This window comes from Schistocerca serialis, chromosome 8 (genome assembly GCF_023864345.2).
Source record: "Schistocerca serialis cubense isolate TAMUIC-IGC-003099 chromosome 8, iqSchSeri2.2, whole genome shotgun sequence".
In the NCBI taxonomy this organism is placed as follows: domain Eukaryota; kingdom Metazoa; phylum Arthropoda; class Insecta; order Orthoptera; family Acrididae; genus Schistocerca; species Schistocerca serialis.
This window is the reverse complement of record NC_064645.1, coordinates 290,762,485-290,788,319: the sequence shown is the minus strand read 5'-3', so window position 1 is coordinate 290,788,319 and position 25,835 is coordinate 290,762,485. Positions and strand designations below refer to the sequence as shown.

General features: G+C 45.8%; 1 long non-coding RNA gene and 1 pseudogene across 1 annotated transcript in view; both read left to right on the top strand.

Moving 5' to 3' along the window:
* Positions 1-25,835, top strand: part of LOC126416228 (uncharacterized) — a 569,632-nt gene that overhangs the window by 350,679 nt on the left and 193,118 nt on the right. The gene's annotated exons all lie outside the window — the stretch shown is intronic.
* Positions 20,038-20,155, top strand: LOC126417355 (5S ribosomal RNA; annotated as a pseudogene).

The following is a 25,835-nucleotide window of genomic DNA, read 5'->3' as shown; positions in this document are numbered from 1 at the left end:
CACACTGTAATTTATCAAGTTGTTGTACTAAGAAAACAATAGCCGAGACACACCAAAGCTAAGGATGTTTCAGAAAGATTCATTTTATTTCTCAGAACTGTATCTTATGTACGAATGTGAACTGAAACTTAGTCATCGGAACTAACACCGTGTTGCCAGTTGTGAACTGCCAGTTCTTTTGGTGGCATGTAGGTATCTACCCCGTCCAGCTTGCTCCTTCACTCGCTCTTTCATTATGGAGACCAGTCGATGTGTCGCAGTGGACAGGGTCGTAAAGTTATTGGTCTGATGCTTTCCAGCCACGCGGGGTAGCCGCGGGGTTTGAGGTACCTTACCCCGGTTCGCGCGACTCCCCCCGTCGAAGGTTCGAGTCCTCCCTCGGGCATTGATGTGTGTATTGTCCTTTGCGTAAGTTAGCTTAAGTATTGTGTAAGCCTAGGGACCGATGACCTCAACAGTTTTGTCTCATAGTACCTTACAAAAAATTTCCAATTTTTTTTCTGATGATTTGCCCAAAGAGATGTAAGATGTGTCTTTGTTCAAACAAAACTCATGGTCTGCTTTTAATGAGCATGAGTATCGACGGGATGACATCTCTTCGTTTTTGGGGAGAAGTAACATTCCAAATGGTCCAAATGGCTCTAAGCACTATGGGACTTAACATCTGAGGTCATCAGTCCACTAGACGTAGAACTACTTAAACCTAACTAACCTAAGGACATCACACACATCCATGCCCAAGGCAGGATTCGAACCAGCGACCGTAGCAGCAGCGCGGTTCCGGACTGAAGCGCCTAGAACCGCTCGGCCACAACGGCCGGCAGTAACATTCCAATACTAGTGTATCTCAGTTTAGGTGTTACCCGGTTTCGGTAAATTCAAGCAGATGTCAGGATAGTTCTCTCAAAATTAACGCTATTGACCTCCTCCCCGTCCTTCTCAAAGTAAGATGAAGCTTTGTATCTAAAGGTACACTTACATCCATCATAGAAATGCATTATGCCGACAAAAAAGCGTGGCAAAGTTTCCGGGCAACTGATGGTGGTATGCTTACCTTTCCCAGAATGCTGACACACGATTCTGAATACATTGTTTAAAAGCAAATCTCCTCATAATTGGCAAGACCAGTACGAAAGATTGTATACTAGTTTTCACTAGACTGGTGATCATCCTTCAGTTATTGGCAACTGAAGTGCACTTTTCATGGCTGTGCCTCGTGATAACATACGCCTTCAAGGCTTGGTGAGAAGATAAAAGTAATTCATTAATGTACTTTGAAGTATCCTAATAGTTAAATGCTTATGTGAACTTCATAAATGCGATACAATGTTATGGGACTGGAAAATTAATGTGTACAAGTACTTTGAGTTGGCGAGCTGCTGACGATGGACGCGGAAACACACGTTATGAAGCTACAAGAGAGGTAAGATCCATGTTGGATACATTAATATTGAAGATCTACTACAACGGTAGCAGCAAGACTTTTTCTCCTACCGAATGCGGTCTTTGTATACGTTACTTTCTGTACTACATTGCCCTGGTCGCAGATGTACGTGTAACATTAATGAAATACATGCTTCTCTCTTTTGCCCTCTTTTACACCCCTATAGACGATAAAATCATGTGCTGCTACGTGCGCGTCAGTTTTCGAACTGAAGTGAAATAGCTCTTATATGTGGTATCTGTTCTGTGAGACATATCCGACAGAACAGACATCACATATTAATGTATACATTAGCAATAACGCCCAGAGGGGTACTTTCAGTGCAGATGCACCAAATCTTCGGAAACCCTGCGGGACCTAGCGAATTGCTACGGGCAATGGGGCTAATGGATGGGGGGCGTTAATTGCGCGTGACGGTTTAAGAATTTGATTGGACGGGAAGCGGGTTCGGACGACCGAGGCGGTTGAATCAACCGTTCCAGAGGAGCGGAGCGTCTGGATTCGAGTCCTGGTCCGGCACAGATCTTTGAATTACGTAGCTGAGTACTGCATCGCTGTCGACGTGAGAAAAGAAGGAAGCAAGATTGCAAGTGAGAAGGAAGCATTTACAGACAAGGACATTGGTAGATGGGGGGCAGCCATACGAAATGGCTTGATAGAAACATCTGCAACACCTTGGCCATACCTTAGCAACTACCGGCAACAGCCTGTTTCATCGGCAGTATTGCCCGGCCATACCGCAGTATTGCTTTGTGACGCAGCCACATTGCACTAATATTGACGGCGACGCTGTTGCGGCCACATAGTGCTGTAAAATAAGGCCCGTGGAAACCCCCAATAATGATCTCGCAGCTTCGGAGTGAACGGAGCGCTGAATTCTAACCTTAGACATGTGGGACACTGCTGCTCAAAATTATCGTATGCTAGTTTTCACCGTTCGTACAGAAAATACTTGTCTGACTCTATGGAGGTAGTTAGGTAGGTACACAGCGAGGGGGAGAGGGGGCGGAGAGAGAGAGAGAGAGAGAGAGAGAGAGAGAGAGAGAGAGAGATAGCGGAAGGGGGGGGGGGGGGAGGGTTGGTTACGTAGTTCGTGGCCATCATTAAATCCAGCTATTGGTGAGGTTGGGAGAGCTTGTCCTATTTCATCGATAACCGCTGGCCTCTACGTGACAGCAGTCACGCACGGATTCTAAATTTGTCAGACAGCTATGCGGAAACGATCAGTAGGACACCTGCGGGTAGGGAAAGCTGGCGCCAGAGTATTGCTGCGCCACCCAGTTTTCACACGTGTTGTAACAGGTGATGAGTCCCGCACAGGTGAAATGCCATGCTGTGGGCGAAATTACAGCAGCCACCTCACTTTCGTTCTTGTTTTACGGAACGTATCATTGGGTGTACTTTCCGTTACGTTTCCAATTACCTCTCTCCCCGCACTCTCTCCCTCTCTCTCTCTCTCTCTCTCTCTCTTCCCATACCTTAGTGACTCGTGTGTAGAACACGTGGAACTGCTTGCTTGCTCTACAACTTCTATTGACCTGAGCCGGCCGCTGGCAGCCGAGCGGTTCTAGGCGCTTCAGTCTGGAACCGCGGGACCGTTACAGTCGCAGGTTCGAATCCTGCCTCGGGCATGGATGTGTGTGATGTCCTTAGGTTAGTTAGGTTTAAGTAGTTCTAAGTCTAGGGAACTGATGACCTGAGATGTTAAGTCCCATAGTGCTCAGAGCCATTTGAACCATTTTTATTGACCTGAATTTGTTCAGTGACGAACGAAACAGGTGATCTTTGAACAAATCAGTACGACAATAGACTGTTTTAATAATTCAGTTGTCGATTTTTCTTCGCTTGATGGCATTTCAAACATTCGTAAATTAATACAACTGATGATTGGAGACTCAACAGACTAGTGTCTTACATTTCATAAACGGTAAAGATAAACACTCTGAAATGAGCAACTGGCTGATATTCCTTATTTTAATTAGTTTTTGCACATCCAGAGTCAAATGTTTATTTAAAATAAACTCATTAATTTTCATCTCATCATTTGTTCATCCACGATGGACTGATCACTGTTTTGATCCATCTGTTTCTATACAGGGTGTAGAAGCGTCTACACCTACACGCTCTGGAAAAGTGTACGGCAAAGAGTACCTCTGTTAGCCATCTCCTTTCCTGTTCACTCGCAAGTGATGCGAGGGAAAAGCGACTGTCTCTATGCCTCCGTGCGAACCCTGATTTCTCTCAACTTTCTGTTGATGGCAGCAGGATTGTTCTGTAGTTCTGTATGCCGCAAATGCCGGTTCTTAAATCTTTTCAATATCTTTTCGAGAAAAGAACTTCTTCCCTCGTTGTTCACGGAACGTTTCCGTGCGTTGATCGAACCTAACGATGACAAATGTAGAATCCCACTGATTTGCTTCGATGCCTTCGTTTATCCAATATGTTGGGGATCTCTAACGAGCAGTACTAAGGAATAAGTCGTATTTGCGTGTGCTCCAGTGTCCTAGAATCCTCCCGAGAAACCGAAGTCGACAATTCGTCGTCCCTACTACCGACATCACATGCTCGATCCATTTCAGAATGTCACATCAAACACCTTTCAGCCATCTAATTTCCAAACTTTTGTTATATTGGGCTACCAGTTTCGGTGATTTATTACGCCATCTTCAGGCCCCCTGACCGTCGTGTAGGAGGATTCCAACCTCGGTTCCGGTCAAAATAAGGGCCAGCATCCAAAGACTGGTATCTGTAGATTTCTGCTTAATATAGCGATCACTTCACACATTATCTGCCGACTGTTGGAATCTTCCTTACACGTCGGTCCTGGGGCGTCAAGATCGCGTAATAAAGAGACGAGACTGGTAGCCCAATGATGTAGCAATTTGGAAATTACACTGCTGAAAGGTGTTTGAGTTGACATTCTGTACTGAATCCCGAGTCCTTCAAACATTTCTGAAAAGATGGACATACAGAGACGTTGTGGCTGGCCGCTGTAGTCGAGCGGTTCTAGGCGCTTTAGTCCAGAACCGCGCTGCTGCTACGGTCGCAGGTTCGAATCCTGCCTTGGGCATGTATGTGTGTGTTTTCCTTAGGTTTGAGTAGTTCTAAGTCTAGGGTACTGATGACCTCAGATGTTAAGCCCCATAGTGCTTAGAGCCATTTGAACCATTTAGACGTAGCATTTCGTGTCACTTTGTAGCGTTACGCCCAGACATCTGTTCTACGCGGCTGTGTCAAGCAACACACCACTAATGCTATATTCGACCGTTACTGGATTTGTTTTCCTACTCTTCTGTATTAACTTAAAATTTTCCTCGTTTAGAGCAAGGTACCATTCATCATACCAAATAAAAGTTATATCTTGTATCCTCCTATACTCAGTCTACGACGACACTTTCCCATACACCACAGCGTCATCAGCAATAAAGCGCACTGTTACTCACCCTGTCCGTCAGGTCTTTTATCGATATAGCAATGATGTCACACTTCTCTGGACCACTCCCAACAAGACCTTTGACCCTCAACAACGTACTAGTTCCTGTTACTTAAAAAGTCATCGAGCCACTGAGTTTTTTTTTTTTTTTTTTTCCATCAATCTTCCGATTGATTTGCTGCGGTCCGCCACGAGTTCCTCTCCTGTGCTAACCTGTTCATCTCAGAGTAGCACTTGCGACCTACGTCCTCAATTATTTGCAGGATATATTCCAAACTCCTTGTACAGTTTTTACCGTCTACACCTCCCTCTAGTACCAGAGAAGTTACAGATAGCAGCTAAACCTAAAGAGAGTGTTTTCACATACGCTACTAGTGTGTGGAAATGTCTGTTCCAGGCGGTACGCTGTCTTGAATGACCATTGCGCGTATGTGGCATGTGTTTGTGAGCTCGCGTTTCACAAAAGGAACAACTACCTTCGTCGACTTGAAAACAATACCCATTAGTCTGACGTCTCCACGGTGGGTTTTATCGCTGTTTACAGTTCATGTGTAATCGTGAATTGGGTGTATTACTTCTTACAGGAACCTGCGCACATCCGTTTCGTGTATTTTGCAACAGAATGCAGAGCCCAATTCTCCATCTAATGAAGACGGAAAAGTTTCGCAACAGTCCTCCCGATTGGAAGAAATGTATCGTCGCCGGCCTCTTTGGCCGAGCGGTTCTAGGCGTTTACAGTTCGGAACCGCGCTGCTGCTACGGTCGGAAGTTTGAATCCTGAGTCGGGCATGAGTGTTTGTGATGTCCTTAGGTTAATTAGGTTTAAGTAGTTCTAGGTCTAGGGGATTGATGACCTCAGATGTTAAGTCCCATAGTGCTTAGAGCCATTAAAAAAAATTACCGTCGTTGATAGAAACTTCGTTCAAGCTAAAGAAAGGTGGTCAAGGTTCTCGAGACAGAACAGTAGATTCTGAAGCGATTATGTTGATGGTGTTGGGACAGCACCAACCACAAATTTACTTTCAGTTTGCTGTCCCAACACCATCAACATTTGTCTTCAAATAACAGCCACGGTGTCCAACCATGTCATCATATGACATAATTGCATGAAGCGATTATGTTGAATAGTTTGGGAGAAAAATTGTCGATAAGCACGCGTTAGCTTGTCCTGAAATGCACAGACCACAGGCTATCTAGGCCTCATCGTAGAGACCCGCACCAAAAAATATCTTTCTTTTAATATTGTGGCGCAAACCCTCTTACAGTCATTTAAGTCGTAGATGTAATTACGACGATGTCCTGAAAACTAGTGTCTCGGAATTTATGTGAAGACTCTTAAAACTTTTAAAATAAAACAAATGTTACTAACGTTCTATATCTTTATTCTTCATGTCTATATATTTATTTCTCAACGTACTCACCCTGCCTACTAACACATTTTCTTCCAACGAGAGTTCTGTTTCTTGATACCGCCACGGTGGAAAGACTTAGTTGACTGATCCAGAACCTCACCTCTGCATGGATGCTTCATCACTATCAAAGTTAAGTCGTCGAAGGTGTCCTTTAAGATCTGGTAACAAATGGCGGATGGCGTCAAGTAGGGACTGTTATGTAGGGTGATCGATGACAGTGAACCCAAGGCGTCGGATTTTTGCAGATGTCGCAGCGCTCGGCTGAGTCTGGCTTTGTCAATCTGAAAGAGGGAGTGCCCTGTGTGTGGACGAACTATTCGAATTCGAACCTCGATTACAGCACGACGTCTCTCACGCAGCGATATAGTTATGTTACTCACCACCATGTTACACGCCACAGTTCGGATCCCTCTAGTGTCTGAGGGTTGCAAATATGTTGAAATGAAGAGTAAAGATGTATAATGTTTGCAAATATGTTGAAATGAAGAGTAAAGATGTATAATGTTAATAACATTGGTTTCGTTTAAAAAACTTTAATATTTTTCACGTAAAAAAATCGGAGGTATTACTTTTCAGAACTTCCTCGTATTCTGTGCGGACTTTGCCCGCTTTCTCAGAGTACCACTAATATCACTGAGCATTAACCTCTCAAACGTCACTCCACATTCCGTTCAAACGCGTGGCACTTGAATTGCCCAAACTGCTAAGACTTTTTAAACAACAGTTAATGGAGAATGAGATTTTCACTCTGCAGCGGAGTGTGCGCTGATATGAAACTTCCTGGCAGATTAAAACTGTGTGCCCGACCGAGACTCGAACTCGGGTCCTTTGCCTTTCGCGGGCAAGTGCTCTACCAACTGAGCTACAGAAGCACGACTCACGACCGGTACTCACAGCTTTACTTCTGCCAGTACCTCGTCTCCTACCTTCCAAACTTTACAGAAGCTCTCCTGCGGACCTTGCAGATCTAGCACTCCTGAAAGAAAGGAGAGCTTCTGTAAAGTTTGGAAGGTAGGAGACGAGGTACTGGCAGAAGTAAAGCTGTGAGAACCGGTCGTGAGTCGTGCTTCGGTAGCTCAGTTGGTAGAGCACTTGCCCGCGAAAGGCAAAGGTCCAGAGTTCGAGTCTCGGTCGGGCACACAGCTTTAATCTGCCAGGAAGTTTCAACAGTTAATGGAATTTTGCAGCTTGAAGTGAGTTCAGTTTCGTAGAAAGACAATTTACCCATACTGTTTTTCATCCAAACCAGAGGCCATAAAAATATTTCCTTCCTGACGGATTCATAAGCTCTTGATGCCGAAGAAAAGAATTTCAGGCAAACTGATTCGTTACCAAGGTATTTAGAAACGTGCAGCATGTCTTAAAATCCATAGCGTCTGACAAATACTTACTGACCGGTGACGTAATAGCAAGGTCATACAGTCACTGGAAGAATTTAGTGGGAAATTCAAGATTAAAATAAACAAATTTGTCTATTTGAAATACAAATGTGTTTTTATAAAAGTATTTTGCTGCTGGTACTAATTGCATTGTTACCAGTTAGAAACAACTTACGGAATTGGTAAATGTTTCTATTACAATACGTTGTCCAGAACATACGACAATTATAGCGCCTTCATTGTAAACGGTTGGTAAGGTAAGACCAAAATGGAGCTGTTAGTTCAATCAAACTTATATATATATATATATATACCACTGTCACTACCCCCACCCCCTCCCTCTCCCCTTCCTTTCCTTTTATAGCGAATGGATTTTAGTTCATGGCAATCCGTAATATATATGATTATGGATTACCATGAATTAGAAACCAATCGCTATAAAAGGATCAGGAAAGGTGGGAAAGTGACAGTGGTACCGAAAACTGGTTTGCCGAGTATGAATTTAGACGTAGGAGCTGCACAAGGGCGTTGAGAATGAAGTACGGCTACCAGAGTTACCGCATCATCAGATTTCTGATGCCCCCAAATAGTGTTTCTGTATACCTCTGCTCGCACTAAGAACCAGATTTTAAACGATATCACCCGTTTGAGAACAGGCTCGAAAGCTGCAGACTAGTGATGTGAAGTGGTGACAGTTGCCTCTTTCTCTCTATTGTGTGTGTGTGTGTGTGTGTGTGTGTGTGTGTGTGTGTGAGAGAGAGAGAGAGAGAGAGAGAGAAAGAGTGAGAGAGTTATGGCAGTAGTGCAGCTGGAGTTTCTCGTCTCGTGGTGAGCGCGAGAAGACCCGACTGCATGTCCAGCAACAGAGGCAGCCGCTGCCGACAGTTGGACGACGTAGCTCGGCTAGGGGCACCGCCAGCTGTACCAACTCTAAGATGTGACGAGGGAACTGGACGCTCAGATACGCTCGGGAAATGCAAGTACCGCTGTTTAGCATACATAGCTGTTAAAAAGCATACGCTGCATTACATTATCCAGACACCTTAGCGGCTGCTCGTCATATTGATGTCGTTACTAACGCTGTTAAACTACTACCTTTTTATGTTTCTGTCCTCGCTAATGAGCGCACTTGACCTTGCTTAGCTTTCGTCTTCTTCCAAAATCTCATTATTTTCTCTCTGCTTTTTTTCCGTTCTTCAGGCCATGATGTATTGTATTCAGTTCACAGTGTGTCTGCAAATTAATAATTTTCGATAAATGTTCTCCAAGCACCTCTGGCTTGTACTATGTCACGCGGGATGCTAATTTCCATCTGATCTCTTTCAGTTTCGAGCAGCCAGTTGTTCTCAGGTTTCACGGAGAAAGCAAGACTGACGATATGACTGCATAATTTTCTCTCTCTTCCTGTAAATGTAGTACATTTTTCTCAGTATGCTAATACAAATCCTGAGGATTCCTCTTCCGTGCAAATTTCAACTATGCGCAGTGGACAAGAAACTCACTAAAATTTTTCTTTCTTGTCTTCCTATGCTTTAAATAAATAATCTCTTACTAATTATGAAGACCGCCGATACGTATAATGTTTGCATTCGATTACGGCATTGTAGTAGTGTCTCAGTTTTACATTCCAGGATGTTGACTTTATACACTCCTGGAAATGGAAAAAAGAACACATTAACACCGGTGTGTCAGACCCACTATACTTGCTCCGGACACTGCGACAGGGCTGTACAAGCAATGATCACACGCACGGCACAGCGGACACACCGGGAACTGCGGTGTTGGCCGTCGAATGGCGCTAGCTGCGCAGCATTTGTGCACCGCCGCCGTCAGTGTCAGCCAGTTTGCCGTGGCATACGGAGCTCCATCGCAGTCTTTAACACTGGTAGCATGCCGCGACAGCGTGGACGTGAACCGTATGTGCAGTTGACGGACTTTGAGCGAGGGCGTATAGTGGGCATGCGGGAGGCCGGGTGGACGTACCGCCGAATTGCTCAACACGTGGGGCGTGAGGTCTCCTCAGTACATCGATGTTGTTGCCAGTGGTCGGCGGAAGGTGCACGTGCCCGTCGACCTGGGACCGGACCGCAGCGACGCACGGATGCACGCCAAGACCGTAGGATCCTACGCAGTGCCGTAGGGGACCGCACTGCCACTTCCCAGCAAATTAGGGACACTGTTGCTCCTGGGGTATCGGCGAGGACCCTTCGCAACCGTCTCCATGAAGCTGGGCTACGGTCCCGCACACCGTTAGGCCGTCTTCCGCTCACCCCCCAACATCGTGCAGCCCACCTCCAGTGGTGTCGCGACAGGCGTGAATGGAGGGACGAATGGAGACGTGTCGTCTTCAGCGATGAGAGTCGCTTCTGCCTTGGTGCCAATGATGGTCGTATGCGTGTTTGGCGTCGTGCAGGTGAGCGCCACAATCAGGACTGCATACGACCGAGGCACACAGGGCCAACACCCGGCATCATGGTGTGCGGAGCGATCTCCTACACTGGCCGTACACCACTGGTGATCGTCGAGGGGACACTGAATAGTGCACGGTACATCCAAACCGTCATCGAACCCCTCGTTCTACCATTCCTAGACCGGCAAGGGAACTTGCTGTTCCAACAGGACAATGCACGTCCGCATGTATTCCGTGCCATCCAACGTGCTCTAGAAGGTGTAAGTCAACTACCCTGACCAGCAAGATCTCCGGATCTGTCCCCCATTGAGCATGTTTGGGACTGGATGAAGCGTCGTCTCACGCGGTCTGCACGTCCAGCACGAACGCTGGTCCAACTGAGGCGCCAGGTGGAAATGGCATGGCAAGCCGTTCCACAGGACTACATCCAGCATCTCTACGATCGTCTCCATGGGAGAATAGCAGCCTGCATTGCTGCGAAAGGTGGATATACACTGTACTAGTGCCGACATTGTGCATGCTCTGTTGCCAGTGTCTATGTGCCTGTGGTTCTGTCAGTGTGATCATGTGATGTATCTGACCCCAGGAATGTGTCAATAAAGTTTCCCCTTCCTGGGACAATGAATTCACGGTGTTCTTATTTCAATTTCCAGGAGTGTATTATACTAGCGAACCAGGCAATGCTTCACAACTGCTAAATGTGTGTGGGAATTGGACAAAAGTCCTGATCTCCTTCTCCTCTCCTCTCTCTGTCCTTTATCGTCTCCCTCTCTGTGTCCACTTCCTCTCCGTCTCTCTCTCTCTCTCTCTCTCTCTCCTCCTCCAACTACTACTCCTCTTCCTCCCCCCCTCCTCTCTCTCTCTCTCTCTCTCTAACCATCTCCTCCTTCCCCCTCCTTTTGTCCATCTCTTCGTCCCCCCTCTCGCTGACCCTGAGACTTGTTTATTGTTATAGCCAATGAAAACTTTATTGGGAACTGGAGTCACTTAAAATAGATGAGTAAATCAATTGAGAACATTGGTATGTGGGTAGTGCGAGATAGTAGCTGCAACGACAGTATTTCGCATGGTTTTAATACACAGTCGCGTAGAATTAAGAGATTTTGGACGATGCAGATCCCATAGTAATTTCCAGTCATAAGGCGAAAAGCCAAACATTGTAGTTCAATAATTTCTGTTAAATCCGACTGCAATAAAGAAAACAGAACAGCACATAGTTGTGTATTCAAGTTTTGTTTAATATTTTACATAAGAAGGAAAAATAAATTTGAGATAAACGATTAAAACGATTAGCTTAGTGCTTTAAATGCCTTGCTATCATAGCTAACCCTGACTGCGAGAGAGAAAACGAAACCACACGTTTTCATGATATACTATAGTACAGCATAGCATTTTCTTTCTTGCAGTTGGTTTTAACAGAAACCCATACCCTGTCGTTTGTATGTCCGTCTGAATGTTTATTAGAATATTATGTAAAAATCTGAGGTAAATTGGTCAAGAACGTTTAGACAGTTAGAATCTCGGTCCGGCACACAGTTTTAATCTGCCAGAAAGTTTCGTATCAGCGCACACTCCGCTGCAGAGTGAATATCTCATTCTGGAAACATCTCCCAGGCTGTGGCTAAGCCATGTCTCCGCAATATCCTTTCTTCCAGGAGTACTAGTTCTGCCAAGTTCACAGAAGAGCTCTGGGAAATTTGGAAGGTAGGAGATGAGGTACTGGCAGAACTGAAGCTGTGAGGACGGGTCGTGAGTCGTGCTTAGGTAGCTCAGTTGGGGTCGGCACATTTCCTAATGGGACGTATTATTACGCAGAATTTTCGGTCGCATGGATTGTATGAGCGCGCATGTAAAGCAAAAAAAAAAAAAAAAATCTGTTTAATTGTTTTAAACCTGCACGCATCGATTAGGGCAAGACAATCTCTTGACAATGTATGGTTCTTGCTTTGTGCGGGACAATTATCTGAAAATCGATATAATTCGGTAACTGTCCCGGATACTTGATTTTTAATGTACTCCAAGAGGAATTGGGTCCTTTGTGGGCCTGATCTTCATGGTACATGTGGAAATTGGCTACATCAGCTTAAGTGTTGAAGATACAAAAGCGTCCACTGTGAGTTGTCTGAAGTGATAAATTTCCTGAACAGGAATCTTCCGTAAGTTTACATTTTGCATATAGTCAAATACAAGGCCTAAGATGTTTTGACTTTCTTTACTGTTTTTAGTTGTTTATTTAAGAGCATATATGAACTATTTAGCTCACCTCATGTGCACCATTAATTTTGCAGTCACGACTCTTTCAGCAATATCCTGTAAATGAGGACCATGTATTCGCACCTTTTTTTGGCTCATAAAAGCGACAGGTGTCAATTTGTGGTTTTCCGAAATTTCGGTTAAAATTTTCTTCGAAATATGTATTGAAAACTTATACGTGGTATTTGTACCACTATATTTTACCTTATACAAGTCAGAAAAACGTCCAGGGAGGCGACGGACAGTGTATACACCAGATCTCGAGGACGGGGTTCTACTGGGTATTGTGACGAACCCCAGCACTATCTTCAGACAAGTGGCCAAACAACTTGGTGTAACCCAATGTACGATTATGTGTATCCTGCATAACAACCGCTACTATCGCTATTACCTGCAGTGAGTGCAAGGATTACCAGCAGCAGATTTCCGTCTTCGGAAAGGACATTTTCGATGGTTTTTGCACCAGAGCATCGAAATTATGGGATTTCTGTCATCATTCCTCTTCACATTACGCTGGGTCCATCACAAAATCTGCAAAACACAAGCAACACACGGCACGTGGTAAGAGGAACTGTCATTTATCAGCGCCGTCTACCGTGGCACCGATTCGTTTCCAGACAGATGTTCATCTGCCCGTGCAGTTTGTCGACAATCTTCATCTTGTATAGTGCATCGATTCGCTCTGTGTGATTCATTGAACATTTCTGGCTTAGAAGTTCTTTCTTTGTTTGCTTAACGATTTAGTAGTGAACGTTGTACGATTGCTCCCTTAGGTATCGTAATTTAGATACCCACTTGCTGGTACAGTGTAACGCGTAGCGCGCTAGCTTACGAGAGTGGGGGATGAACCAGACCCTGATCGAATCCGAGCGGCAGATTAAGGGCGATGGGACGGTACACTGGCCAACCAGAATGTAGTTCTCAGGCGGTTTCTCGCGCTCGTTTAGGCAAATGTTGGGCTGCTCCCTAAATTCCTCCTCAAAGAATGCAAAACATAAATAGTTAAAACTCGACACTACACAGAACAAAGTTTATAGCATTCACATATAGACGGTGCACACGACGTCCCTCCCTTAGATTACCTTGACGACTGTGCCTCTAGAAAGGGCACCCGTCCACGGATTTAAATAACAAAATAAAACTTACGAAAGCCTGGATCAGAATCAGACTAGACGTGACAAATGTTAGGGAAAAGAAACAAAAATAATGATTTAGGTGTCTGAGATAAGTATGTTACTTTAGATTTTGCAGAAGTACACAGGAGGTGCTTCCATTTGCTGACTCTTTTATTTTCTCGCATACTGATCGAACGTGCCGATAACAAATGTACGAGGACGCCTCTGAGCCGAGCGGTTCTAGGCGCTTCAGTCCGGAACCGCGCTGCTGCCACGGTCGCAGGTTCGAATCCTGCCTCGGGCATGGATATGTGTGATGTCCTTAAGTTAGTTTGGTTTAAGTAGTCCTAAGTCTAGGGAACTAATGACCTCAGATAGTGCGTAGAGCCATTTGAACTATTTGAAGCACGCCTCTGAATTGCTTCGAAGTCTTCCTTTAACCCGATCTTGTGGAGCAGTACTCAATAATTCGTCGCACTATCGTCCTGTACGCCGTTTCCTTTACGGATGCGCTTTCCCAGAATTCTCCCAATAAAGCGACGTCGAGCATTCGCCTTCCTTGCTACCGTCCTTACATGCTCATTCCATTTCATACCCATTTACAATGTTACGCCTAAAGATTTCATTGATGTGACTGTGTCAAGCACCACACCACTAATACTTCATTCGTACACTACATGACCATTTCTCCAACTCATCCGCTTTAACTTACATTTCACCACATTTAGAGCAAGCTGCAAGCACACATCAAATAAAGTTTTGCATCATGTCGACTCGGAGAATTCCGGAACCTGTACAGGAAATTGGAATACAGATCAACATAATTTCTACCCTCATGAAAACCACACATTGCACGGTGTACCACCATACAGCGAGACCTTCAGGGGTGGTGGGACAGATTGCTGTACACACCGGTACCTTAAATAGTAGCACGCCCTCTTGCATTGATGCATGCCTGTATTCGTCGTGGTATCCTATCCACAAGTTCATCAAGGCACTGTTGGTCCAGATTGTCCCACTCCTCAAAGGCGACTCGGCGTAGATACCTCAGGGTGGTTGCTGGGTTCAAATGGGTCTGAGCACTGTGGGACTTAACATCTTAGGTCATCAGTCCCCTAGAACTTAGAACTACTTAAACCTAACTAACCTAAGGACATCACACACATCCATGCCCGAGGCAGGATTCGAACCTGCGACCGTAGCAGTCCCGCGGTTCCGGACTGCAGCGCCAGAACCGCACGGCCACCGCGGCCGGCTGGTTGGTGGGTCACGTCGTCGATAAACAGCCCGTTTCAATCCATCCCAGGCAGGTGCGATAGGGTTCATGTGTGGTGAACATGCTGGCCACACGAGCGAGCGATGTCGTTATCCTGAAGGAAGTCATTCACAAGATTTGCACGGTGATGGAGCGAATTTTCGTCCTTGAAGACGAATGCCTCGCCAATACGCTGGCAATATGGTTTCTCTATCGGTCGGAGGATGGCATTCACGTATCGTACAGCCCAACAACTGCAAACGGGCCTGTTGGAGTACAGAGGTCAATTGGTAGTCGGCGGAAGGGGTGCCATCAGTTCAGCCCCTTTCTGTGACCCGCCTATTAATGGTCCTTGCGGTCACTGAAGCAACAGTTGCACGTCGGATCGATGACAGTGATGAATCTGGGGCTCTGAGTCTCTCTCTGACAATTGCTCGGCCTTCACGTTCTGTCGTACCTCTGGGTCGACCGCTTTCTTCCTGACTCTGTGTTTCGCAATGATTCACTCATTTCTGTCAACAGCGTCGAACAGCGGCAGCGCTCCTATTCGGATGTCGAGGATTCGGTGATTACTCCAATCGGCTTCTTTGAGCCCAACTACACGCCCTCTCTCAAATGTTAGCATCTGTGTATATTGTTCACCGGCTGTTTGCGGAGGTTCGAGTCCTCCTTCGGGCATGTGTGTGTGAGTGTGTGTGTGTGTGTGTGTGTGTGTGTGTGTGTGTGTGTTTTCCTTAGCGTAAGTTAGTTTAAGTTAGATTAAGTAGTGTGTAAGCCTAAGGACCGATGACCTCAGCAGATGGTCCCATAGAAAATTACCACAACCACCGCCGCCTGTTTGCGAGGCATACTTACTGTCCAGTTGAGTACACGGAATGAAATCCGGCATGTCCCCTGTTTTTTATCTTTGTCAGCTGCGGGATGAAATTGTGCTGCAGGGCCCACGTATTCATCCGTCGACCGGCAAATTTTATAATTTTGCATTGTCCATAGAAATTAATTTTCAATTTGTGATCTATGTACTTAACTGTGTGTGTGTGTGTGTGTGTGTGTGTGTGTGTGTGTGTGTGTGTGTGTTCTTTAAACCTAGCTCACTAACTGATTACCCACATACTGTACTGGGGATTCATTGCAGTGTATTTTGTAAATACCTGATGTGTAGAATTCGTCTTTATTGGATTTCATGTTGAATGGCAAAGTATTACGTAAACATTATAAATAAATGGTGACTGACACTGGTAATTGTTTTGAGAGGGGACGTAGGAGAAAATACACGGGCACATATAAGCTGTTTCAGGCGTAACCAAATTTTGTACATGTCGTTATTAAGTTGGGATCGAAGATTTTCGCGACGGCTCTTACATATAAAACATTCTCGGTATTCTTGCCGTGTCAGTTCTGGATAAAATCGCGAGCTTTCGACGATTACCTCCATCGTCATCGTCAGGAGCTGACTGTCTTCACTGCTGCTGTGGTAGCCTCTTTATAGCCCGTGGACGGCTTCTGATTGATCGGCTTATGATTGGTCGGCGATTACGTACTGGTGTCGCAGACAGTGTCACTGTGTGCGCCGGTGGCGCCACCGCTTCCGTTGGAACGTAAACCTTGGAAGGAACGTCTCTGCTGCTTCTCTGCATCAAGCGCTCGTTTCCACGCACAGCTCAGATGGTATCCGCTATCGCGGTTAAAGTTCTTTTGGCTCATACTTATTTCAACAGCCTCCTTAATAACAGAATCCCAGTACGTGGAGGCATGGGACAGAATTTTTGTTTCATCGAACAGTATTTTTATTCGGAGGCTGCGCTCCGCAATTGCCGATTTCGCCAGTTTTCTATTTTTAGTATGGCGTTGGTGTTCTGCACAGCTGTCGGAAACGGTACGAATCGTCTGACCTCTATAATTGCTCGAGATTTTATCCAGAACTGACGCGGCAAGAATACCGAGAATGTTTTACGTTATTATTAAGTTATTGGCTGAAAACTGGATTTTTCAATTTTTGTGGCAAATGAGTTGATGAGGACGTGGCCGGATAATTTCAGATCACATACTATAACATGAGGAACATTTTCTCAAAGTTCACTGCATTTATAACTTTCAAAATGTGATGGGTTATTCTTAGTAAATAGATAAAGAATCTGTGTTCCTGCTTTTGTAATGTTAGTATTAGTGCACTCTCAACAATTATTTTGATTTATGTGCATGATATACAAAAATTTTTATTTCGCAAAAATTTCAAATAATTCGACTGTAATGCACTTTGAAAAATTTTGTGCCACAGGAAATTGTGTTATAGTGCTTAAAAGTCTGTAGCAAATTTCAACTTTTAATCTGGAGTGGTTCAGCAGGAAATGTTCCTTGTACACTGAACAGTGAAATGCAGGAAAAAGATTTTATTAGTATTTATACCAGAAACAAGTAGCTTGATGTCAGCCGTGGCCATAGATTTGGTCTTTTTGAACTTTATATGTAACTCTTTTCTTTTAGTCTGATTCTCCTCGCGTGCCTTTTGAGTACTATCCTTCACTGACATCTCAGAACTAGGAATACGCACATCATCAATCTTATTTAATAGGTTCTCAGTGAAGCGACATGCATCAAATTTATTCTTACAGGAGTCCTAATTCTTCCAGTCTTATCATTACTGAATACCAGATAAGCTTCATATGAGGAAATTTTAGCAATAGTACATGAGGAAAATGTTGTCTGTTGGCGTCTCTTCTAAGTGAGGATATAAAAACTTTCATTCGGGTTTTGTGTTCCACCATGTGTTCATACACTACTGGCCATTAAAATTGCTACACCACGAAGATGACGTGGTACAGACGCGAAATTTAACCGGCAGAAAGAAGATGCTGTGATATGCAAATGATTAGCTTTTCAGAGCATTCACACAAGGTTGGGGCCGGTGGCGACATCTACAACGTGCTGACATGAGGAAAGTTGCCAACCGATTTCTCATGCACAACCAGCAGTTGAACGGCGTTGCCTGGTTCAAATGGTTCAAATGGCTCTGAGCACTATGGGACTTAACAGCTATGGTCATCAGTCCCCTAGAACTTAGAACTACGTAAACCTAACTAACTTAAGGACATCACACACATCCATGCCCGAGGCAGGATTCGAACCTGCGACCGTAGCGGTCACGCGGTTCCAGTCTGAAGCGCCTAGAACCGCACTTCCACAGCGGCCGGCCGTTGCCTGGTGAAACGTTATTGTGATGCCTCGTGTAAGAAGGAGAAATGCGTACCATCACGTTTCCGACTTTGATAAAGGTCGGATTGTAGCCTATCGCAATTGCGGTTTATCGTATCGCGACATTGCTGCTCGCGTTGGTCGAGATCCAATGACTGTTAGCAGAACATGGAATCGGTGGGTTCAAGAGAGTAATACGGAACGCCGTGCTGGATCCCAACGGTCTCGTATCACTAGCAGTCGAGATGACAGGCATCTTATCCACACGGCTGTAACGGATCGTGCTGCCACGTCTGGATCCCTGAGTCAACAGATGCGGACGTTTGCAAGACAACAACTATCTGCACGAACAGTTCGACGACGTTTGCAGCAGCATGGACAATCAGCTCGGAGACCATGGCTGCGGTTACCCTTGACGCTGCATCACAGACAGGAGCGCCTGCGATGGTGTACTCAACAACGAACCTGGGTGCACGAATGGCAAAACGTTATTTTTTCGGATGAGTCCATGTTCTGTTTACAGCATCATGATGGCTGCATCCGTGTTTCGCGACATCGCGGTGAACGCACATTGGTAGCGTGTATTCGTCATCGCCATACTGGCGTATCACCCAGCGCAATGGCATGGGGTGCCATTGGTTACACGTCTCGATCACCTCTTGTTCGCATTGACGGCACTTTGAACAGTGGACGTTACATTTCAGATGTGTTACGACCCGTGGCTCTACCCTTCATTCGATCCCTGCGAAACCCTACATTTCAGCAGGATAATGCACGACCGTATGTTGCAGGTCCTGTGCGGGCCTTTCTGGATACAGAAAATGTTCGACTGCTGCCCTGGCCAGCACATTCTCCAGATCTCTCACCAATTGTAAATGTCTGGTCAATGGTGGCCGAGCAGCTGGCTCGTCACAATACGCCAGTCACTACTCTTGATGAACTGCGGTATCGAGTTGTAGCTGCATGGGCAGCTGTACCTGTGCACGCCATCCAAGCTCTGTTTGACTCAATGCTCAGGCTTATCAAGGCTGTTATTATGGCCAGAGGTAGTTGTTCTGGGTGCTGATTTCTCAGGATCTATGCACCCAAGTTGCGTGAAAATGCAATCACATGTCAGTTCTAGTATAATATATTTGTCCAATGAATACCCGTTTATCATCTGCATTTCTTCTAGATGTGGCAATTTTAATGGCCAATGTGTCTTTAGTAAATTATAATTAATCGAATCGTAAGTGGACACACAGCATTCTATACTCGACAGATGTCTTCTATGACTGCAGGAAATAATAACATATCGCAAAAAAAGACATAGTTGTGTACAAAAAGGGGCGTGGCACCGCGCATTGCGTGATAAAAGATGGCTTTGACGTCATTTGTAGCACGAATTAAACTCTGAAAATTGGAGACAACCTCCAGCTATAGATGTTGTGTTTCGCACCGTGCAAGAATAGCAGAGGAAATAAAGTTTGGCAGCTACTCCTGCTGCTCGCTGGAAATGAACAGCGGTGCTCCCGTCGGAGAAAGAGGGCAGGGAAGAGAGTTTTCTCGCCGCCTGGCTGCAGGGCAGCCAGGGCTTTGCGGCCGCGCTCTGGAAGTTCGCCCTCGGCGGCCGCGGCTAAACTGTTCGAAAATCCCCGGCAGTTCTTGCAGACTCCCCGACCTGATTGCGGGCCCTTTTTCGCCGCTCTGTAGGGCAGTGAAGCGCCGTCACCGCGGGCGGCCCGCCCTTAATCCGCTTTCGGACCCCCCTCTGAGCCTTTCGCGAGTCCCTCTGGCGGCTGGGGGCTGCAGCAGTCGGATCCCCTTGAGCGGCTCGTTATCGACGCGGCCTAAGCGTATTCATCAGCCACGCGGCGCCGTCCAGGATTAGTCGGCCGGCGCTCTGGAAGCCAGCAACAGTGCTCCACGCCTTTTACTTATCTCAGTTGTGGGGGCAGCCGTAGTCTTCACCGTCTCCTCCCATTTGGCTCTCCTCGAACAAGGACGGGAGACGGGGTGACTTGAAGGTAATAGTGTACAGTCTCGTGCTATCCGACATGCGAATCACGAGCGTTTCATTAGATAGGACGCTTTCTTTTAAGGAGTACTTGACACGAATCTCTGCTAAGCTGAAAGGCAGAAAACCCTTTTCCATAAACTTTGTGGTCAACGGCCTTGCCGCAGTGGTAACACCGGTTCCCGTCAGATCACCGAAGTTAAGCGCTGTCGGGCTGGGCTACCACTTGGATGGGTGACCAACCGATCTGCTGAGCGCTGTTGACAAGCGGAGTGCACTCAGCCCTAGTGAGGCAAACTGAGGAGCTACTTGACTGAGAAGTAGCGGCTCCGGTCTCGGTAGCTGACACACGGTCGGGAGAGCGGTGTGCTGACCACATGCCCCTCCATATCCGCATCCAGTGACGCCTGTAGTCTGAGGATGACACGGCGGCCGGTCGGTACCTTTCGGCCTTCATGACCCGTGTGGGAGGACTAGAGTATAAACTTTGTGGCAATCGTTGGGGGTCTTCAGCTGACGCTCTCAGAGTATGAACACTCGGATTGGTATACTCAACAGCGCCTGTCTGTTTTAAAATGAAAAAATAAAAAAGCCATAGACGTACAACTTAAAGAAGCTAAACGCATTGTTAGTGGGTCAATATGATCTACGGCCACGTGCTGGCTACCTATCTTGAGCTACATTCCACCTCCTGAATCAGGCGGAAGAGAGCGCTACTTCGTGAATACCAGAAGATTGCTGATAACGCCCATCTTCGTGTACTGAACGATGTATTTCCCGAAAAGAGAAAAAGACTAAGATTAAGACATCCCACTCTTATCACAGTCAGGACTCTCACGGAAATTGAATTCAAAACCACCGATAAATGGAAACGCTCCTCGCAACAAAACTGTCCTCCACAATGCTTGAAACTGCCCTGCGTCTAGAAGAAACCACCAGGATATGTCAAGCCTTGGCAATCTGGACTACCCTGAACCGCATCCGAACGGGCCATGGAAGATGTGCAGGTACTCTCCACAAGTGGGGCGGATCTTTTATCACCATCATGTGACTGTGATTCGGGATGCACCCAGCCTCTTGATGCCAATCGAGAAGCTACTCGACCAAATAGTAGCGGCTCCGGTCAAAGAAAACCATCGTAACGACTGGGAGAGCGGTGTGCTGACCACACGCCCCTCCTATCCGCATCCTCAGCTGAGGATAACACGACGGTCGGATGGTCCCGATGGGACACTTGTGGCCTGAAGACGGGATGCTATGTGACTGTGGTTTTATTTTTGTTGGTGTTCATCCTAAAATCTATTACAAGAGACTGTCCATACTGTTGACCCGCTCTTCCAAATCTGTTTCCGTCATTGACAGAATGACGACTTCACCGACAAACCACAAAGTTCCTACGTCTTCTGCCTGAACTTCAATTCGCTTTCAAAATTTCTTGTATTTTTCCTTTACTGCTTGCTCAAAGTACAGATGAAATAACGCCACTCTCTTCTCAACCACTGCTTTCCTTTCACATCCTTCGACTCTTATAATCGCAATCTGTCTATAACCTCTTCCTCTGCATTTTATCCCTGTTACCTTCAGAGCTTAAAATAGTGTATTCCAGTCTGCTCCGACAAATGTACTTTCTAAATGTACACCCAGTAAGTCGTGGGGTTGGTCATCTACTACAGTCTGTATAATTTCGACGCTGAAGTTTCTGGACACCATTTTTCTGGTTCAACATGGTCCACTAGAACTTAGAACCACAAATGGACATCGGCTGTGTCTTATCAGTTTCTCAGGTTCTTGGAGGCCTTAGGTAATATAATAAAATCTCCTACGACCATTTGTGTGTACGAAATGCATTGACCTAACTCGTAACGTGCATAATTTTAATTAATTTATGAAACTATTTTCGTCTCAAAATTAAGCTGACGGTGATAAGAAAAACAGGCGTTGTAATGTCTTTGCCGAGAAATAACTGCAAGTTCTTGAATCATAGTTCGACGAAAGCTGTCTCTGAGTGTCTCATCCTCCGTACGAATTAAGAGACTCTGAACGCGGAGTAGTCATTGGTGCTAGATGCATGCGAAATTCCGTTTCGGAAATCGTGTGAAGAGGGTGCCGAGAACACCATATTTCAGGCATTACCTCTCAACACGGGCAACGCAGTGGCCGACGGCCTGCACTTCACGAACGAGAGCAGAGGCGTATGCGTAGAGTTGTCAGTGCTAACAGACAAGCAACACTGCGTGAAATAACAGCAGAAATCAATGTGGGTCGTACGACGAACGTATGCGTTAGAACACTGTGGCGTAAAATCTGCCGGTAATGGACTATGACAGCAGACGACCTACGTGAGTACCTTTGCTAACAGCACGAAATCACCTACAGCGCCTCTCCTGGGCCCGTGACCGTGTCGGTAGGACCCTAGATGACTGGAAAACCGTGGCCTGGTCAAATGAATACCGATTCCAGTAGGTAAGAGCTAACGGTAGGATTAGAGTTTGGTGCAGACATTAGGAAACCATGGACCCAGGTTGTCAAAAAGGCACTGTGCAAGCTATTGGTGGCTCCGTATTGGTGTGGGCTGTGTTTACATGAAATGAAATCCTCTCTGGCTTCCGGCGGCTATCTGATTTGGTGAAGACTGCCAGTCTCGCTAGCGGGATGAAAGCAGAGCTCACCATCTGCAGCATCGTCGACAGGACTGACTGCGGACCTTTGGTACAGAGCCGAGTGGAGGGTCTGAATCAGAGGCTGAGACGGTTCTGCGACCGTGGGGGCTGCAGATTCCTCGACTTGCGCCATAGGGTGGTGGGGTTTCGGGTTCCACTGGATAGGTCAGGAGTCCACTACACGCTACCAGCGGCTACACGGGTAGCAGGGGTTGTGTGGCGTGGGCTGGGCGGTTTTTTAGGTTAGATGGCCTTGGGCAAGTACAGAAAGGGCAACAGCCTCAACGGGTGCGGAGCAAAGTCAGGACATGCGGGGACCAAGCAGCAATCGGTATTGTAATTGTAAACTGTCGAAGCTGCGTTGGTAAAGTACCGGAATTTCAAGCGCTGATAGAAAGCACCAAAGCTGAAATCGTTATAGGTACAGAAAGCTGGCTAAAGCCAGAGATAAATTCTGCCGAAATTTTTACAAAGGTACAGACGGTGTTTAGAAAGGATAGATTGCATGCAACCGGTGGTGGAGTGTTCGTCGCTGTTAGTAGTAGCTTATCCTGTAGTGAAGTAGAAGTGGATAGTTCCTGTTAATTATTATGGGTGGAGGTTACACTCAACAACCGAGCTAGGTTAATAATTGGCTCCTTTTACCGACCTCCCGACTCAGCAGCATTAGTGGCAGAACAACTGAGAGAAAATGTGGAATACATTTCACATAAATTTTCTCAGCATGTTATAGTCTTAGGTGGAGATTTCAATTTACCAGATATAGACTGGGACACTCAGATGTTTAGGACGGGTGGTAAGGACAGAGCATCGAGTGACATTATACTGAGTGCACTATCCGAAAATTACCTCGAGCAATTAAACAGAGAACCAACTCGTGGAGATAACATCTTGGACCTACTGATAACAAACAGACCCGAACTTTTCGACTCTGTATGTACAGAACAGGGAATCAGTGATCATAAGGCCGTTGCAGCATCCCTGAATATGGAAGTTAGTAGGAATATAAAAAAAGGGAGCAAGGTTTATCTGTTTAGCAAGAGTAATAGAAGGCAGATTTCAGACTACTTAACAGATCAAAACGAAAATTTCTGTTCCGACACTGACAATGTTGAGTGTTTATGGAAAAAGTTCAAGGCAATCGTAAAATGCGTTTTAGGCAGGTACGTGCCGAGTAGAACTGTGAGGGACGGGAAAAACCCACCGTGGTACAACAACAAAATTAGGAAACTACTGCGAAAGCAAAGAGAGCTTCACTCTAAGCTTAAACGCAGCCAAAACCTCTCAGACAAACAGAAGCTAAACGATGTCAAAGTTAGCGTAAGGAGGGCTATGCGTGAAGCGTTCAGTGAATTCGACAGTAAAACTCTATGTACCGACTTGACAGAAAATCCTAGAAAGTTCTGGTCTTACGTTAAATCAGTAAGTGGCTCGAAACAGCATATCCAGACACTCCGGGATGATGATGGCATTGAAACAGAGGATGACACGCGTAAAGCTGAAATATAAACACCTTTTTCCAAAGCTGTTTCACAGAGGAAGACCGCACTGCAGTTCCTTCTCTAAATCCTCGCACAAACGAAAAATGGCTGATATCGAAATAAGTGTCCAAGGAATAGAAAAGCAACTGGAATTACTCAACAGAGGAAAGTCCACTGGACCTGACGGGATACCAATTCGATTCTACACAGAGTACGCGAAAGAACTTGCCCCCCTTCTAACAGCCGTGTACCGCAAGTCTTTAGAGGAACGGAAGGTTCCAAATGATTGAAAAAGAGCACAGGTAGTCCCAGTCCTCAAGAAGGGTCGTCGAGCAGATGCGCAAAACTATAGACCTATATCTCTGACGTCGATCTGTTGTAGAATTTTAGAACATGTTTTTTGCTCGAGTATCATGTCGTTTTTGGAAACCCAGAATCTACTATGTAGGAATCAACATGGATTCCGGAAACAGCGATCGTGTGAGACCCAACTCGCTTTATTTGTTCATGAGACCCAGAAAATATTAGATACAGGCTCCCAGGTAGATGCTATTTTTCTTGACTTCCGGAAGGCGTTCGATACAGTTCCGCACTGTCGCCTTATAAACAAAGTAAGAGCCTACGGAATATCAGACCAGCTGTGTGGCTGGATTGAAGAGTTTTTAGGAAACAGAACACAGCATGTTGTTATCAATGGAGAGACGTCTACAGACGATAAAGTAACCTCTGGCGTGCCACAGGGGAGTGTTATGGGACCATTGCTTTTCACAATATATATAAATGACCTAGTAGATAGTGTCGGAAGTCCCATGCGGCTTTTCTCGGATGATGCTGTAGTATACAGAGAAGTTGCAGCATTAGAAAATTGTAGCGAAATGCAGGAAGATCTGCAGCGGATAGGCACTTGGTGCAGGGAGTGGCAACTGACCATTAACATAGACAAATGTAATGTATTGCGAATACATAGAAAGAAGGATCCTTTATTGTATGATTATATGATAGCGGAACAAACACTGGTAGCAGTTACTTCTGTAAAATATCTGGGAGTATGCGTGCGGAACGATTTGAAGTGGAATGATCATATAAAATTAATTGTTGGTAAGGCGGGTACCACGTTGAGATTCATTGAGATAGTTCTTAGAAAATGTAGTCCATCAACAAAGGAGGTGGCTTACAAAACACTCATTCGACCTATACTTGAGTATTGCTCATCAGTGTGGGATCCGTACCAGATCGGGTTGATGGAGGAGATAGAGAAGATCCAAAGAAGAGCGGCGCGTTTCGTCACAGGGTTATTTGGTAACCGTGATAGCGTTACGGAGATGTTTAACAAACTCAAGTGGCAGACTCTGCAAGAGAGGCGCTCTGCATCGCGGTGTAGCTTGATGTCCAGGTTTCGAGAGGGTGCGTTTCTGGATGAGGTATCGAATATATTGCTTCCCCCTACTTATACCTTCCGAGGAGACCACGAATGTAAAATTAGAGAGATTAGAGCGCGCACGGAGGCTTTCAGACAGTCGTTCTTCCCGCGAACCATACGCGACTGGAACAGGAAATGGAGGTAATGACAGTGGCACGTAAAGTGCCCTCCGCCACACACCGTTGGGTGGCTTGCGGAGTATAAATGTAGATGTAGATGTAGATGAACTGCGTCCTCTGGTCCAACTGAACCCATCGCTGACTGATATGTTCGGCTACTTGGAGAGCATTTGCAACCATTTATGAAGTACATGTTCCCAAACAACGATGGGATTTTTGTGGATGACAATGCGCCATGTCACCGGGGCACATTTATTCGCGACTGG